The following is a 20,004-nucleotide window of genomic DNA, read 5'->3' on the forward strand; positions in this document are numbered from 1 at the left end:
GAACATTGTGATGACAAGAATTCTGGAGCATTGTGATGACACGTTCATGGAACATTGTGATGACAAAAATTATGGAGCATTGTGATGACACGGTCATGGAACATTGTGATGACAAGAATTATGGAGCATTGTGATGACACGGTCATGGAACATTGTGATGACAAGAATTCTGGAGCATTGTGATGACAAGGGCCATGGAGCATTGTGATGACACGGTCATGGAACTTTGTGATGACAAGCAATCTGGAGCATTGTGATGACAAGGGTCATGGAGCATTGTGATGACACGGTCATGGAACATTGTGATGACAAGAATTCTGGAGCATTGTGATGACAAGAATTCTGGAGCATTGTGATGACAAGGGCCATGGAGCATTGTGATGACACGGTCATGGAACATTGTGATGACAAGAATTTTGGAGCATTGTGATGACAACGGCCATGGAGCATTGTGATGACACGGTCATGGAACATTGTGATGACAAGAATTCTGGAGCATTGTGATGACAAGGGCCATGGAGCATTTTGATGACACGGTCATTGTAATGAAAAGAAATCTGGAGCATTGTGATGACAAGGGCCATAGAGCATTGTGATGACACGGTCATGGAACATTTTGATGACAGGAATTCTGGAGCATTGTGATGACAAGGGCCAAGGAGAATTGTGATGATATGGTCATGGAACATTGTGATGACAAGAATTCTGGAGCATTGTGATGACAAGGGCCATGGAGCATTGTGATGACACGGTGATGGAATATTGTGATGACAAGAATTCTGGAGCATTGTTATGACAAGGGCCATGGAGCATTGTGATGACACGGTCATGGAACATTGTGATGACAAGAATTCTGGAGCATTGTGATGACAAGGGCCATGGTGCATTTTGATGACATGGTCATGGAACTTTGTGATGACAAGCAATCTGGAGCATTGTGATGACAAGGGCCATAGAGCATTGTGATGACACGGTCATGGAACATTTTGATGACAAGAATTCTGGAGCATTGTGATGACAAGGGCCATGGAGAATTGTGATGACATGGTCATGGAACATTGTGAAGACAAGAATTCTGGAGCATTGTGATGACAAGAATTCTGGAGCATTGTGATAACACGGTCATGGAACATTGTGATGACAAGAAATATGGAGCATTGTGATGACAAGGGCCATGGAGCATTGTGATGACATGGTCATGGAACATTTTGATGACAAGAATTCTGGAGCATTGTGATGACACGGTCATGGAACATTGTGATGACAAGAATTATGGAGCATTGTGATGACACGGTCATGGAACATTGTGATGACAAAAATTATAGAGAATTGTGATGACACGGTCATGGAACATTGTGATGACAAGAATTATGGAGCACTGTGATGACACGGTCATGGAACATTGTGATGACAAGAATTCTGGATCATTGTGATGACAAGGGCCATGGAGCATTGTGATGACACGGTCATGGAACATTGTGAAGACAAGAATTCTGGAGCATTGTGATGACAAGAATTCTGGAGCATTGTGATAACACGGTCATGGAACATTGTGATGACAAGAAATATGGAGCATTGTGATGACAAGGGCCATGGAGCATTGTGATGACATGGTCATGGAACATTTTGATGACAAGAATTCTGGAGTATTGTGATGACACGGTCATGGAACATTGTGATGACAAGAATTATGGAGCATTGTGATGACACGGTCATGGAACATTGTGATGACAAGAATTAAGGAGCATTGTGATGACAAGGGCCATGGAGCATTGTGATGACACGGTCATGGAACATTGTGATGACAAGAATTTTGGAGCATTGTGATGACAACGGCCATGGAGCATTGTGATGACACGGTCATGGAAAATTGTGATGACAAGAATTCTAGAGCATTATGATGACAACGGCCATGGAGCATTGTGATGACACGGTCATGGATCATTGTGATGACAAGAATTCTGGAGCATTGTGATGACAAGGGCCATGGTGCATTGTGATGACACGGTCATGGAACTTTGTGATGACAAGCAATCTGGAGCATTGTGATGACCAGGGCCATGGAGCATTGTGATGACACGGTCATGGAACATTGTGATGACAAGAATTCTGGAGCATTGTGATGACACGGTCATGGAACATTGTGATGACAAGAATTCTGGAGCATTGTGATGACAAGGGCCATGGAGCATTGTGATGACACGGTGATGGAATATTGTGATGAAAAGAATTCTGGAGCATTGTTATGACAAGGGCCATGGAGCATTGTGATGACACGGTCATGGAACATTGTGATGACAAGAATTCTGGAGCATTGTGATGACAAAGGCCATGGTGCATTTTGATGACATGGTCATGGAACTTTGTGATGACAAGCAATCTGGAGCATTGTGATGACCAGGGCCATGGAGCATTGTGATGACACGGTCATGGAACATTGTGAAGACAAGAATTCTGGAGCATTGTGATGACAAGAATTCTGGAGCATTGTGATAACACGGTCATGGAACATTGTGATGACAAGAAATATGGAGCAATGTGATGACAAGGGCCATGGAGCATTGTGATGACATGGTCATGGAACATTTTGATGACAAGAATTCTGGAGCATTGTGATGACACGGTCATGGAACATTGTGATGACAATAATTATGGAGCATTGTGATGACACGGTCATGGAACATTGTGATGACAAGAATTATGGAGCATTGTGATGACACGGTCATGGAACATTGTGATGACAAAAATTATAGAGCATTGTGATGACACGGTCATGGAACATTGTGATGACAAGAATTATGGAGCACTGTGATGACACGGTCATGGAACATTGTGATGACAAGTATTCTGGAGCATTGTGATGACAAGGGCCATGGAGCATTGTGATGACACGGTCATGGAACATTGTGATGACAAGAATTCTGGAGCATTGTGATTACAAGGGCCATGGAGCATTGTGATGACACGGTCATGGAACATTGTGATGACAATTATTCTGGAGCATTGTGATGACAAGGGCCATGGTGCATTGTGATGACACGGTCATGGAAATTTGTGATGACAAGCAATCTGGAGCATTGTGATGACCAGGGCCATGTAGCATTGTGATGACACGGTCATGGAACATTGTGATGACAAGAATTCTGGAGCATTGCGATGACAAGAATTCTGGAGCATTGTGATGATACGGTCATGGAACATTGTGCTGACAAGCAATATGGAGCATTGTGATGACAAGGGCCATGGAGCATTGTGATGACATGGTCATGGAACATTGTGATGACAAGAATTCTGGAGCATTGTGATGACACGGTCATGGAACATTGTGATGACAAAAATTATGGAGCATTGTGATGACACGGTCATGGAACATTGTGATGACAAGAATTATGGAGCATTGTGATGACACGGTCATGGAACATTGTGATGACAAGAATTCTGGAGCATTGTGATGACAAGGGCCATGGAGCATTGTGATGACACGGTCATGGAACATTGTGATGACAAGAATTCTGGAGCATTGTGATGACAAGAATTCTGGAGCATTGTGATAACACGGTCATGGAACATTTTGATGACAAGAATTCTGGAGCATTGTGATGACACGGTCATGGAACATTGTGATGACAAAAATTATGGAGCATTGTGATGACACGATCATGGAACATTGTGATGACAAGAAGTATGGAGCATTGTGATGACAAGAATTCTGGAGCATTGTGATAACACGGTCATGGAACATTTTGATGACAAGAATTCTGGAGCATTGTGATGACACGGTCATGGAACATTGTGATGACAAAAATTATGGAGCATTGTGATGACACGATCATGGAACATTGTGATGACAAGAAGTATGGAGCATTGTGATGACACGGTCATGGAACATTGTGATGACAAGAATTCTGGAGCATTGTGATGACAAGAGCCATGGAGCATTCTGATGACACGGTCATGGAACATTGTGATGACAAGAATTATGGAGCATTGTGATGACACGGTCATGGAACATTGTGATGACAAGAATTAAGGAGCATTGTGATGACAAGGGCCATGGAGCATTGTGATGACACGGTCATGGAGCATTGTGATGACAAGGATTTTGGAGCATTGTGATGACAACGGCCATGGAGCATTGTGATGACACGGTCATGGAACATTGTGATGACAAGAATTCTAGAGCATTATGATGACAACGGCCATGGAGCATTGTGATGACACGGTCATGGATCATTGTGATGACAAGAATTCTGGAGCATTGTGATGACAAGTGCCATGGAGCATTGTGATGACACGGTCATGGAACATTGTGATGACAAGAATTCTGGAGCATTGTTATGACAAGGGCCATGGTGCATTGTGATGACACGGTCATGGAACTTTGTGATGACAAGCAATCTGGAGCATGGTGATGACCAGGGCCATGGAGCATTGTGATGACACGGTCATGGAACATTGTGATGACAAGAAATATGGAGCATTGTGATGACAAGGGCCATGGAGCATTGTGATGACATGGTCATGGAACATTGTGATGACAAGAATTCTGGAGCATTGTGATGACACGGTCATGGAACATTGTGATGACAAAAATTATGGAGCATTGTGATGACACGGTCATGGAACATTGTGATGACAAGAATTATGGAGCATTGTGATGACACGGTCATGGAACATTGTGATGACAAGAATTCTGGAGCATTGTGATTACAAGGGCCATGGAGCATTGTGATGACACGGTCATGGAACATTGTGATGACAAGAATTAAGGAGCATTGTGATGACACGGTCATGGAACATTGTGATGACAAAAATTATGGAGCATTGTGATGACACGGTCATGGAACATTGTGATGACAAGAATTATGGAGCATTGTGATGACACGGTCATGGAACATTGTGATGACAAGAATTAAGGAGCATTGTGATGACAAGGGCCATGGAGCATTGTGATGACACGGTCATGGAACATTGTTATGACAAGAATTCTGGAGCATTGTGATGACAAGGGCCATAGAGCATTGTGATGACACGGTCATGGAACATTTTGATGACAAGAATTGTGGAGCATTGTGATGACAAGGGCCATGGAGAATTGTGATGACATGGTCATGGAACATTGTGATGATAAGAATTCTGGAGCATTGTGATGACAAGTGTCATGGAGCATTGTAATGAAACTTTTCATTGTGCACCGTGATGACAAGGGGGATGGAGTATTGTGATGAAACTGGTCCTGGAGCATTGTGATAACAAAAGCCATTGAGCATTGTGATGACATGCATCATGGAGCATTGTGAAGAAAGGGGTCATGGGGAATTGTAATGACAATAGAGAAATATGATGAAAATGGTCAGCAAGCAAAGTGATTAAAGTGGTCATTTAGAATTGTCATGAAAAACTATATAGAGCATTGTGATGAAAAAGGTCATGGAGAACTGTGATGACTAGGGACATGTAGCATTGTGATGACACGGTCATGGAACATTGGGATGACAAGAATTATGGAGCATAGTGATGACACGGTCATGGAACATTGTGATGACAAGAATTCTGGAGCATTGTGATGACAAGGGCCAAGGAGAATTGTGATGATATGGTCATGGAACATTGTGATGACAAGAATTCTGGAGCATTGTGATGACAAGGGCCATGGAGCATTGTGATGACACGGTGATGGAATATTGTGATGACAAGAATTCTGGAGCATTGTTATGACAAGGGCCATGGAGCATTGTGATGACACGGTCATGGAACATTGTGATGACAAGAATTCTGGAGCATTGTGATGACAAGGGCCATGGTGCATTTTGATGACATGGTCATGGAACTTTGTGATGACAAGCAATCTGGAGCATTGTGATGACCAGGGCCATGTAGCATTGTGATGACACGGTCATGGAACATTGTGAAGACAAGAATTCTGGAGCATTGTGATGACAAGAATTCTGGAGCATTGTGATAACACGGTCATGGAACATTGTGATGACAAGAAATATGGAGCATTGTGATGACAAGGGCCATGGAGCATTGTGATGACATGGTCATGGAACATTTTGATGACAAGAATTCTGGAGCATTGTGATGACACGGTCATGGAACTTTGTGATGACAAAAATTATGGAGCATTGTGATGACACGGTCATGGAACATTGTGATGACAAGAATTATGGAGCATTGTGATGACACGGTCATGGAACATTGTGATGACAAAAATTATAGAGCATTGTGATGACACGGTCATGGAACATTGTGATGACAAGAATTATGGAGCACTGTGATGACACGGTCATGGAACATTGTGATGACAAGAATTCTGGAGCATTGTGATGACAAGGGCCATGGAGCATTGTGATGACACGGTCATGGAACATTGTGATGACAAGAATTCTGGAGCATTGTGATGACAAGGGCCATGGAGCATTGTGATGACACGGTCATGGAACATTGTGATGACAATAATTCTGGAGCATTGTGATGACAAGGGCCATGGTGCATTGTGATGACACGGTCATGGAACTTTGTGATGACAAGCAATCTGGAGCATTGTGATGACCAGGGCTATGTAGCATTGTGATGACACGGTCATGGAACATTGTGATGACAAGAATTCTGGAGCATTGTGATGACAAGAATTCTGGAGCATTGTGATGACACGGTCATGGAACATTGTGCTGACAAGCAATATGGAGCATTGTGATGACAAGGGCCATGGAGCATTGTGATGACATGGTCATGGAACACTGTGATGACAAGAATTCAGGAGCATTGTGATGACACAGTCATGGAACATTGTGATGACAAAAATTATGGAGCATTGTGATGACATGGTCATGGAACATTGTGATGACAAGAATTATGGAGCATTGTGATGACACGGTCATGGAACATTGTGATGACAAGAATTCTGGAGCATTGTGATGACAAAGGCCATGGAGCATTGTGATGACACGGTCATGGAACATTGTGATGACAAGAATTATGGAGCATTGTGATGTCACGGTCATGGAACATTGTGATGACAAGAATTAAGGAGCATTGTGATGACAAGGGCCATGGAGCATTGTGATGACACGGTCATGGAACATTGTGATGACAAGAATTTTGGAGCATTGTGATGACAACGGCCATGGAGCATTGTGATGACACGGTCATGGAACATTGTGATGACAAGAATTCTGGAGCATTATGATGACAACGGCCATGGAGCATTGTGATGACACGGTCATGGAACATTGTGATGACAAGAATTATGGAGCATTGTGATGACACGGTCATGGAACATTGTGATGACAAGAATTCTGGAGCATTGTGATGACACGTTCATGGAACATTGTGATGACAAAAATTATGGAGCATTGTGATGACACGGTCATGGAACATTGTGATGACAAGAATTATGGAGCATTGTGATGACACGGTCATGGAACTTTGTGATGACAAGCAATCTGGAGCATTGTGATGACAAGGGCCATGGAGCATTGTGATGACACGGTCATGGAACATTGTGATGACAAGAATTTTGGAGCATTGTGATGATAACGGCCATGGAGCATTGTGATGACACGGTCATGGAACATTGTGATGACAAGAATTCTGGAGCATTGTGATGACAAGGGCCATGGTGCATTGTGATGACACGGTCATGGAACTTTGTGATGACAAAAATTCTGGAGCATTGTGATGACAAGGGCCATGGAGCATTGTGATGACACGGTCATTGTAATGAAAAGAAATCTGGAGCATTGTGATGACAAGGGCCATAGAGCATTGTGATGACACGGTCATGGAACATTTTGATGACAGGAATTCTGGAGCATTGTGATGACAAGGGCCAAGGAGAATTGTGATGATATGGTCATGGAACATTGTGATGACAAGAATTCTGGAGCATTGTGATGACAAGGGCCATGGTGCATTGTGATGACACGGTCATGGAACTTTGTGATGACAAGCAATCTGGAGCATTGTGATGACCAGGGCCATGGAACATTGTGATGACACGGTCATGGAACATTGTGATGACAAGAATTCTGGAGCATTGTGATGACAAGAATTCTGGAGCATTGTGATGACAAGGTCATGGAACATTGTGATGACAAGAAATATGGAGCATTGTGATGACATGGCCATGGAACCTTGTGATGACAAGAATTATGGAGCATTGTGATGACACGGTCATGGAACATTGTGATGACAAGAATTCTGGAGCATTGTGATGACACGTTCATAGAACATTGTGATGACAAAAATTATGGAGCATTGTGATGACACGGTCATGGAACATTGTGATGACAAGAATTATGGAGCATTGTGATGACACGGTCATGGAACATTGTGATGACAAGAATTCTGGAGCATTGTGATGACAAGGGCCATGGAGCATTGTGATGGCACGGTCATGGAACTTTGTGATGACAAGCAATCTGGAGCATTGTGATGACAAGTGCCATGGAGCATTGTGATGACATGGTCATGGAACATTTTGATGACAAGAATTCTGGAGCATTGTGATGACACGGTCATGGAACATTGTGATGACAAAAATTATGGAGCATTGTGATGGCACGGTCATGGAACATTGTGATGACAAGAATTATGGAGCATTTTGATGACACAGTCATGGAACATTGTGATGACAAGAATTCTGGAGCATTGTGATGACAAGGGCCATGGTGCATTGTGATGACACGGTCATGGAACTTTGTGATGACAAGCAATCTGGAGCATTGTGATGACAACAATTCTGGAGCATTGTGATGACATGGTCATGGAACATTGTGATGACAAGAATTCTGGAGCATTGTGATGACAAGGGCCATGGAGCATTGTGATGACATGGTCATGGAACTTTGTGATGACAAGAATTATGGAGCATTGTGATGACACGGTCATAGAACATTGTGATGACAAGAATTAAGGAACATTGTGATGACAAGGGCCATGGAGCATTGTGATGACACGGTCATGGAACATTGTGATGAAAAGAATTTTGGAGCATTGTGATGACAACGGCCATGGAGCATTGTGATGACACGGTCATGGAACATTGTGATGACAAGCAATCTGGAGCATTGTGATGACCAGGGCCATGGAGCATTGTGATGACACGGTCATGGAACATTTTGATGACAAGAATTCTGGAGCATTGTGATGACAAGAATTCTGGAGCATTGTGATGACACGGTCATGGAACATTGTGATGACAAGAAATATGGAGCATTGTGATGACAAGGGCCATGGAGCATTGTGATGATATGGTCATGGAACATTGTGATGACAAGAATTCTGGAGCATTGTGATGACACGGTTATGGAACATTGTGATGACAAAAATTATGGAGCATTGTGATGACACGGTCATGGAACATTGTGATGACAAGAATTATGGAGCATTGTGATGACACGGTCATGGAACATTGTGATGACAAAAATTATAGAGCATTGTGATGACACGGTCATGGAACATTGTGATGACAAGAATTCTGGAGCATTGTGATGACAAGGGCCATGGAGCATTGTGATGACATGGTCATGGAACATTGTGATGACAAGAATTCTGGAGCATTGTGATGACAAGGGCCATGGTGCATTGTGATGACACGGTCATGGAACTTTGTGATGACAAGCAATCTGGAGCATTGTGATAACCAGGGCCATGGAGCATTGTGATGACATAGTCATGGAACTTTGTGATGACAAGAATTCTGGAGCATTGTGATGACACGGTCATGGAACATTGTGATGACAAGAATTCTGGAGCATTGTGATGACACGGTCATGGAACATTGTGATGACAAGAATTATGGAGCATTGTGATGACACGGTCATGGAACATTGTGATGACAAAAATTATAGAGCATTGTGATGACACGGTCATGGAACATTGTGATGACAAGAATTCTGGAGCATTGTGATGACACGGTCATGGAACATTGTGATGACAAGAATTCTGGAGCATTGTGATGACAAGGGCCATGGAGAATTGTGATGACACGGTCATGGAACATTGTGATGACAAGAATTCTGGAGCATTGTGATGACCAGGGCCATGGAGCATTGTGATGACACGGTCATGGAACATTGTGATGACAATAATTCTGGAGCATTGTGATGACAAGGGCCATGGTGCATTGTGATGACACGGTCATGGAAGTTTGTGATGACAAGCAATCTGGAGCATTGTGATGACCAGGGCCATGGAGCATTGTGATGACACGGTCATGGAACATTGTGATGACAAGAATTATGGATCATTGTGATGACACGGTCATGGAACATTGTGATGACAAGAATTCTGGAGCATTGTGATGACAAGGGCCATGGAGCATTGTGATGACACGGTCATGGAACATTGTGATGACAAGAATTATGGAGCATTGTGATGACACGGTCATGGAACCTTGTGATGACAAGAATTAAGGAGCATTGTGATGACAAGGGCCATGGAGCATTGTGATGACACGGTCATGGAACATTGTGATGACAAGAATTTTGGAGCATTGTGATGACAATGGCCATGGAGCATTGTGATGACACGGTCATGGAACATTGTGATGACAAGAATTCTGGAGCATTATGATGACAACGGCCATGGAGCATTGTGATGACACGGTCATGGAACATTGTGATGACAAGAATTCTGGAGCATTGTGATGACAAGGGCCATGGTGCATTGTGATGACACGGTCATGGAACTTTGTGATGACAAGCAATCTGGAGCATTGTGATGACCAGGGCCATGGAGCATTGTGATGACACGGTCATGGAACATTGTGAAGACAAGAATTCTGGAGCATTGTGATGACAAGAATTCTGGAGCATTGTGATAACACGGTCATGGAACATTGTGATGACAAGAAATCTGGAGCATTGTGATGACAAGGGCCATGGAGCATTGTGATGACATGGTCATGGAACATTTTGATGACAAGAATTCTGGAGCATTGTGATGACACGGTCATGGAACATTGTGATGACAAGAATTATGGAGCATTGTGATGACACGGTCATGGAACATTGTGATGACAAGAATTATGGAGCATTGTGATGACACGGTCATGGAACATTGTGATGACAAAAATTATAGAGCATTGTGATGACACGGTCATGGAACATTGTGATGACAAGAATTCTGGAGCACTGTGATGACACGGTCATGGAACACTGTGATGACAAGAATTCTGGAGCATTGTGATGACAAGGGCCATGGAGCATTGTGATGACACGGTCATGGAACATTGTGATGACAAGAATTCTGGAGCATTGTGATGACAAGGGCCATGGAGCATTGTGATGACACGGTCATGGAACATTGTGATGACAATAATTCTGGAGCATTGTGATGACAAGAATTCTGGAGCATTGTGATGACAAGAATTCTGGAGCATTGTGATGACACAGTCATGGAACATTGTGATGACAAGAATTATGGAGCATTGTGATGACACGGTAATGGAACATTGTGATGACAAAAATTATGGAGCATTGTGTTGACACCGTCATGGATCATTGTGATGACAAGAATTATGGGGCATTGTGATGACACGGTCATGGAACATTGTGATGACAAGAATTAAGGAGCATTGTGATGACAAGGGCCATGGAGCATTGTGATGACACGGTCATGGAACATTGTGATGACAAGAATTTTGGAGCATTGTGATGACAACGGCCATGGAGCATTGTGATGACATGGTCATGGAACATTGTGATGACAAGAATTCTGGAGCATTATGATGACAACCGCCATGGAGCATTGTGATGACACGGTCATGGAACATTGTGATGACAAGAATTCTGGAGCATTGTGATGACAAGGGCCATGGTGCATTGTGATGACACGGTCATGGAACTTTGTGATGACAAGCAATCTGGAGCATTGTGATGACCAGGCCCATGGAGCAGTGTGATGACACGGTCATGGAACATTGTGATGACAAGAATTCTGGAGCATTGTGATGACAAGAATTCTGGAGCATTGTGATGACACGGTCATGGAACATTGTGATGACAAGAAATATGGAGCATTGTGATGACAAGGGCCATGGAGCATTGTGATGACACGGTCATGGAATATTGTGATGACAAGAATTCTGGAGCATTGTTATGACAAGGGCCATGGAGCATTGTGATGACACGGTCATGGAACATTGTGATGACAAGAATTCTGGAGCATTGTGATGACAAGGGCCATGGTGCATTGTGATGACACGGTCATGGAACTGTGTGATGACAAGCAATCTGGAGCATTGTGGTGACCAGGGCCATGGAGCATTGTGATGACACGGTCATGGAACATTGTGAAGACAAGAATTCTGGAGCATTGTCATGACAAGAATTCTGGAGCATTGTGATAACACGGTCATGGAACATTGTGATGAGAAGAAATATGGAGCATTGTGATGACAAGGGCCATGGAGCATTGTGATGACATGGTCATGGAACATTTTGATGACAAGAATTCTGGAGCATTGTGATGACACGGTCATGGAACATTGTGATGACAAAAATTATGGAGCATTGTGATGACACGGTCATGGAACATTGTGATGACAAGAATTATGGAGCATTGTGATGACACGGTCATGGAACATTGTGATGACAAAAATTATAGAGCATTGTGATGACACGGTCATGGAACATTGTGATGACAAGAATTATGGAGCACTGTGATGACACGGTCATGGAACATTGTGATGACAAGAATTCTGGAGCATTGTGATGACAAGAATTCTGGAGCATTGTGATAACACGGTCATGGAACATTGTGATGACAAGAAATATGGAGCATTGTGATGACAAGGGCCATGGAGCATTGTGATGACATGGTCATGGAACATTTTGATGACAAGAATTCTGGAGCATTGTGATGACAAGGGCCATGGTGCATTGTGATGACACGGTCATGGAACTTTGTGATGACAAGCAATCTGGAGCATTGTGATGACCAGGGCCATGGAACATTGTGATGACACGGTCATGGAACATTGTGATGACAAGAATTCTGGAGCATTGTGATGACAAGAATTCTGGAGCATTGTGATGACACGGTCATGGAACATTGTGATGACAAGAAATATGGAGCATTGTGATGACATGGCCATGGAACCTTGTGATGACAAGAATTATGGAGCATTGTGATGACACGGTCATGGAACATTGTGATGACAAGAATTCTGGAGCATTGTGATGACACGTTCATGGAACATTGTGATGACAAAAATTATGGAGCATTGTGATGACACGGTCATGGAACATTGTGATGACAAGAATTATGGAGCATTGTGATGACACGGTCATGGAACATTGTGATGACAAGAATTCTGGAGCATTGTGATGACAAGGGCCATGGAGCATTGTGATGACACGGTCATGGAACTTTGTGATGACAAGCAATCTGGAGCATTGTGATGACAAGGGCCATGGAGCATTGTGATGACACGGTCATGGAACATTGTGATGACAAGAATTCTGGAGCATTGTGATGACAAGAATTCTGGAGCATTGTGATGACACGGTCATGGAACATTGTGCTGACAAGCAATATGGAGTATTGTGATGACAAGGGCCATGGAGAATTGTGATGACAAGAATTCTGGAGCATTGTGATGACACGGTCATGGAACACTGTGATGACAAAAATTATGGAGCATTGTGATGACACGGTCATGGAACATTGTGATGACAAGAAATATGGAGCATTGTGATGACACGGTCATGGAACATTGTGATGACAAGAATTCTGGAGCATTGTGATGACAAGAATTCTGGAGCATTGTGATGACAAGGGCCATGGAGCATTGTGATGACACGGTCATGGAACTTTGTGATGACAAGCAATCTGGAGCATTGTGATGACCAGGGCCATGGAGCATTGTGATGACACGGTCATGGAACATTGTGATGACAAGAATTCTGGAGCATTGTGATGACAAGAATTCTGGAGCATTGTGATGACACGGTCATGGAACATTGTGCTGACAAGCAATATGGAGCATTGTGATGACAAGGGCCATGGAGCATTGTGATGACATGGTCATGGAACATTGTGATGACAAGAATTCTGGAGCATTGTGATGACACGGTCATGGAACATTGTGATGACAAGAATTATGGAGCATTGTGATGACACGGTCATGGAACATTGTGATGACAAGAATTCTGGAGCATTGTGATGACAAGGGCCATGGAGCATTGTGATGACACGGTCATGGAACATTGTGATGATAAGAATTATGGAGCATTGTGATGACACGGTCATGGAACATTGTGATGACAAGAATTAAGGAGCATTGTGATGACAAGGGCCATGGAGCATTGTGATGACACGGTCATGGAACATTGTGATGACAAGAATTCTGGAGCATTGTGATGACAAGGGCCATGGAGCATTGTGATGACACGGTCATGGAACATTGTGATGACAATAATTCTGGAGCATTGTGATGACAAGAATTCTGGAGCATTGTGATGACAAGAATTCTGGAGCATTGTGATGACACAGTCATGGAACATTGTGATGACAAGAATTATGGAGCATTGTGATGACACGGTAATGGAACATTGTGATGACAAAAATTATGGAGCATTGTGTTGACACGGTCATGGATCATTGTGATGACAAGAATTATGGGGCATTGTGATGACACGGTCATGGAACATTGTGATGACAAGAATTAAGGAGCATTGTGATGACAAGGGCCATGGAGCATTGTGATGACACGGTCATGGAACATTGTGATGACAAGAATTTTGGAGCATTGTGATGACAACGGCCATGGAGCATTGTGATGACATGGTCATGGAACATTGTGATGACAAGAATTCTGGAGCATTATGATGACAACCGCCATGGAGCATTGTGATGACACGGTCATGGAACATTGTGATGACAAGAATTCTGGAGCATTGTGATGACAAGGGCCATGGTGCATTGTGAGGACACGGTCATGGAACATTGTGATGACAAGCAATCTGGAGCATTGTGATGACCAGGCCCATGGAGCAGTGTGATGACACGGTCATGGAACATTGTGATGACAAGAATTCTGGAGCATTGTGATGACAAGAATTCTGGAGCATTGTGATGACACGTCATGGAACATTGTGATGACAAGAAATATGGAGCATTGTGATGACAAGGGCCATGGAGCATTGTGATGACACGGTCATGGAATATTGTGATGACAAGAATTCTGGAGCATTGTTATGACAAGGGCCATGGAGCATTGTGATGACACGGTCATGGAACATTGTGATGACAAGAATTCTGGAGCATTGTGATGACAAGGGCCATGGTGCATTGTGATGACACGGTCATGGAACTGTGTGATGACAAGCAATCTGGAGCATTGTGGTGACCAGGGCCATGGAGCATTGTGATGACACGGTCATGGAACATTGTGAAGACAAGAATTCTGGAGCATTGTCATGACAAGAATTCTGGAGCATTGTGATAACACGGTCATGGAACATTGTGATGAGAAGAAATATGGAGCATTGTGATGACAAGGGCCATGGAGCATTGTGATGACATGGTCATGGAACATTTTGATGACAAGAATTCTGGAGCATTGTGATGACACGGTCATGGAACATTGTGATGACAAAAATTATGGAGCATTGTGATGACACGGTCATGGAACATTGTGATGACAAGAATTATGGAGCATTGTGATGACACGGTCATGGAACATTGTGATGACAAAAATTATAGAGCATTGTGATGACACGGTCATGGAACATTGTGATGACAAGAATTATGGAGCACTGTGATGACACGGTCATGGAACATTGTGATGACAAGAATTCTGGAGCATTGTGATGACAAGAATTCTGGAGCATTGTGATAACACGGTCATGGAACATTGTGATGACAAGAAATATGGAGCATTGTGATGACAAGGGCCATGGAGCATTGTGATGACATGGTCATGGAACATTTTGATGACAAGAATTCTGGAGCATTGTGATGACAAGGGCCATGGTGCATTGTGATGACACGGTCATGGAACTTTGTGATGACAAGCAATCTGGAGCATTGTGATGACCAGGGCCATGGAACATTGTGATGACACGGTCATGGAACATTGTGATGACAAGAATTCTGGAGCATTGTGATGACAAGAATTCTGGAGCATTGTGATGACACGGTCATGGAACATTGTGCTGACAAGCAATATGGAGTATTGTGATGACAAGGGCCATGGAGCATTGTGATGACAAGAATTCTGGAGCATTGTGATGACACGGTCATGGAACACTGTGATGACAAAAATTATGGAGCATTGTGATGACACGGTCATGGAACATTGTGATGACAAGAAATATGGAGCATTGTGATGACACGGTCATGGAACATTGTGATGACAAGAATTCTGGAGCATTGTGATGACAAGAATTCTGGAGCATTGTGATGACAAGGGCCATGGAGCATTGTGATGACACGGTCATGGAACATTGTGATGACAAGAATTTTGGAGCATTGTGATGACAACGGCCATGGAGCATTGTGATGACACGGTCATGGAACATTGTGATGACAAGAATTCTGGAGCATTATGATGACAAGGGCCATGGAGCATTGTGATGACACGGTCATGGAACTTTGTGATGACAAGCAATCTGGAGCATTGTGATGACCAGGGCCATGGAGCATTGTGATGACACGGTCATGGAACATTGTGATGACAAGAATTCTGGAGCATTGTGATGACAAGAATTCTGGAGCATTGTGATGACACGGTCATGGAACATTGTGCTGACAAGCAATATGGAGCATTGTGATGACAAGGGCCATGGAGCATTGTGATGACATGGTCATGGAACATTGTGATGACAAGAATTCTGGAGCATTGTGATGACACGGTCATGGAACATTGTGATGACAAGAATTATGGAGCATTGTGATGACACGGTCATGGAACATTGTGATGACAAGAATTCTGGAGCATTGTGATGACAAGGGCCATGGAGCATTGTGATGACACGGTCATGGAACATTGTGATGATAAGAATTATGGAGCATTGTGATGACACGGTCATGGAACATTGTGATGACAAGAATTAAGGAGCATTGTGATGACAAGGGCCATGGAGCATTGTGATGACACGGTCATGGAACATTGTGATGACAAGAATTTTGGAGCATTGTGATGACAACGGCCATGGAGCATTGTGATGACACGGTCATGGAACATTGTGATGACAAGAATTCTGGAGCATTATGATGACAACGGCCATGGAGCATTGTGATGACACGGTCATGGAACATTGTGATGACAAGAATTCTGGAGCATTTTGATGACAAGGGCCATGGTGCATTGTGATGACACGGTCATGGAACTTTGTGATGACAAGCAATCTGGAGCATTGTGATGACCAGGGCCATGGTGCATTGTGATGACACGGTCATGGAACTTTGTGATGACAAGCAATCTGGAGCATTGTGATGACCAGGGCCATGGAGCATTGTGATGACATGGTCATGGAACATTGTGATGACAAGAATTCTGGAGCATTGTGATGACACGGTCATGGAACATTGTGATGAAAAGAAATATGGAGCATTGTGATGACAAGGGCCATGGAGCATTGTGATGATATGGTCATGGAACATTGTGATGACAAGAATTCTGGAGCATTGTGATGACACGGTCATGGAACATTGTGATGACAAAAATTATGGAGCATTGTGATGACACGGTCATGGAACATTGTGATGACAAGAATTATGGAGAATTGTGATGACACGGTCATGGAACATTGTGATGACAAAAATTATAGAGCATTGTGATGACACGGTCATGGAACATTGTGATGACAAGAATTCTGGAGCATTGTGATGACAAGGGCCATGGAGCATTGTGATGACATGGTCATGGAACATTGTGATGACAAGAATTCTGGAGCATTGTGATGACAAGGGCCATGGTGCATTGTGATGACACGGTCATGGAACTTTGTGATGACAAGCAATCTGGAGCATTGTGATGACCAGGGCCATGGAGCATTGTGATGACATGGTCATGGAACATTGTGATGACAAGAATTCTGGAGCATTGTGATGACACGGTCATGGAACATTGTGATGACAAGAATTCTGGAGCATTGTGATGACAAGGGCCATGGAGCATTGTGATGACACGGTCATGGAACATTGTGATGACAAGAATTTTGGAGCATTGTGATGACAAGGGCCATGGAGCATTGTGATGACACGGTCATGGAACAATTTGATGACAAGAATTCTGGAGCATTATGATGACAAGGGCCATGGAGCATTGTGATGACACGGTCATGAAACATTGTGATGACAAGAATTCTGGAGCTTTGTGATGACAAGGGCCATGGTGCATTGTGATGACACGGTCATGGAACTTTGTGATGACAAAAATTCTGGAGCATTGTGATGACAAGGGCCATGGAGCATTGTGATGACACGGTCATTGTAATGAAAAGAAATCAGGAGCATTGTGATGACAAGGGCCATAGAGCATTGTGATGACACGGTCATGGAACATTTTGATGACAGGAATTCTGGAGCATTGTGATGACAAGGGCCATGGAGAATTGTGATGACATGGTCATGGAACATTGTGATGATAAGAATTCTGGAGCATTGTGATGACAAGTGTCATGGAGCATTGTAATGAAACTTTTCATTGTGCACCGTGATGACAAGGGGGATGGAGTATTGTGATGAAACTGGTCCTGGAGCATTGTGATAACAAAAGCCATTGCGCATTGTGATGACAGGCATCATGGAGCATTGTGAACAAAGGGGTCATGGGGAATTGTAATGACAATAGAGAAATGTGATGAAAATGGTCAGCAAGCAAAGTGATTAAAGTGGTCATTTAGAATTGTCATGAAAAACTATATAGAGCATTGTGATGAAAAAGGTCATGGAGAACTGTGATGACTAGGGTCATGTAGCATTGTGATGACACGGTCATGGAACATTGGGATGACAAGAATTATGGAGCATTGTGATGACACGGTCATGGAACATTGTGATGACAAGAATTCTGGAGCATTGTGATGACAAGGGCCAAGGAGAATTGTGATGATATGGTCATGGAACATTGTGATGATAAGAATTCTGGAGCATTGTGATGACAAGAATTCTGGAGCATTGTGATAACACGGTCATGGAACATTGTGATGACAAGAAATATGGAGCATTGTGATGACAAGGGCCATGGAGCATTGTGATGACATGGTCATGGAACATTTTGATGACAAGAATTCTGGAGCATTGTGATGACACGGTCATGGAACATTGTGATGACAAAAATTATGGAGCATTGTGATGACACGGTCATGGAACATTGTGATGACAAGAATTATGGAGCATTGTGATGACACGGTCATGGAACATTGTGATGACAAAAATTATAGAGCATTGTGATGACACGGTCATGGAACATTGTGATGACAAGAATTATGGAGCACTGTGATGACACGGTCATGGAACATTGTGATGACAAGAATTCTGGAGCATTGTGATGACAAGGGCCATGGAGCATTGTGATGACACGGTCATGGAACATTGTGATGACAAGAATTCTGGAGCATTGTGATGACAAGGGCCATGGAGCATTGTGATGACACGGTCATGGAACATTGTGATGACAATAATTCTGGAGCATTGTGATGACAATGGCCATGGTGCATTGTGATGACACGGTCATGGAACTTTGTGATGACAAGCAATCTGGAGCATTGTGATGACCAGGGCCATGTAGCATTGTGATGACACGGTCATGGAACATTGTGTTGACAAGAATTCTCGAGCATTGTGATGACAAGAATTCTGGAGCATTGTGATGACACGGTCATGGAACATTGTGCTGACAAGCAATATGGAGCATTGTGATGACAAGGGCCATGGAGCATTGTGATGACATGGTCATGGAACATTGTGATGACAAGAATTCAGGAGCATTGTGATGACACGGTCATGGAACATTGTGATGACAAAAATTATGGAGCATTGTGA

Source organism: Balaenoptera acutorostrata, chromosome 7 (assembly GCF_949987535.1).
Source record: "Balaenoptera acutorostrata chromosome 7, mBalAcu1.1, whole genome shotgun sequence".
Classification (NCBI taxonomy): domain Eukaryota; kingdom Metazoa; phylum Chordata; class Mammalia; order Artiodactyla; family Balaenopteridae; genus Balaenoptera; species Balaenoptera acutorostrata.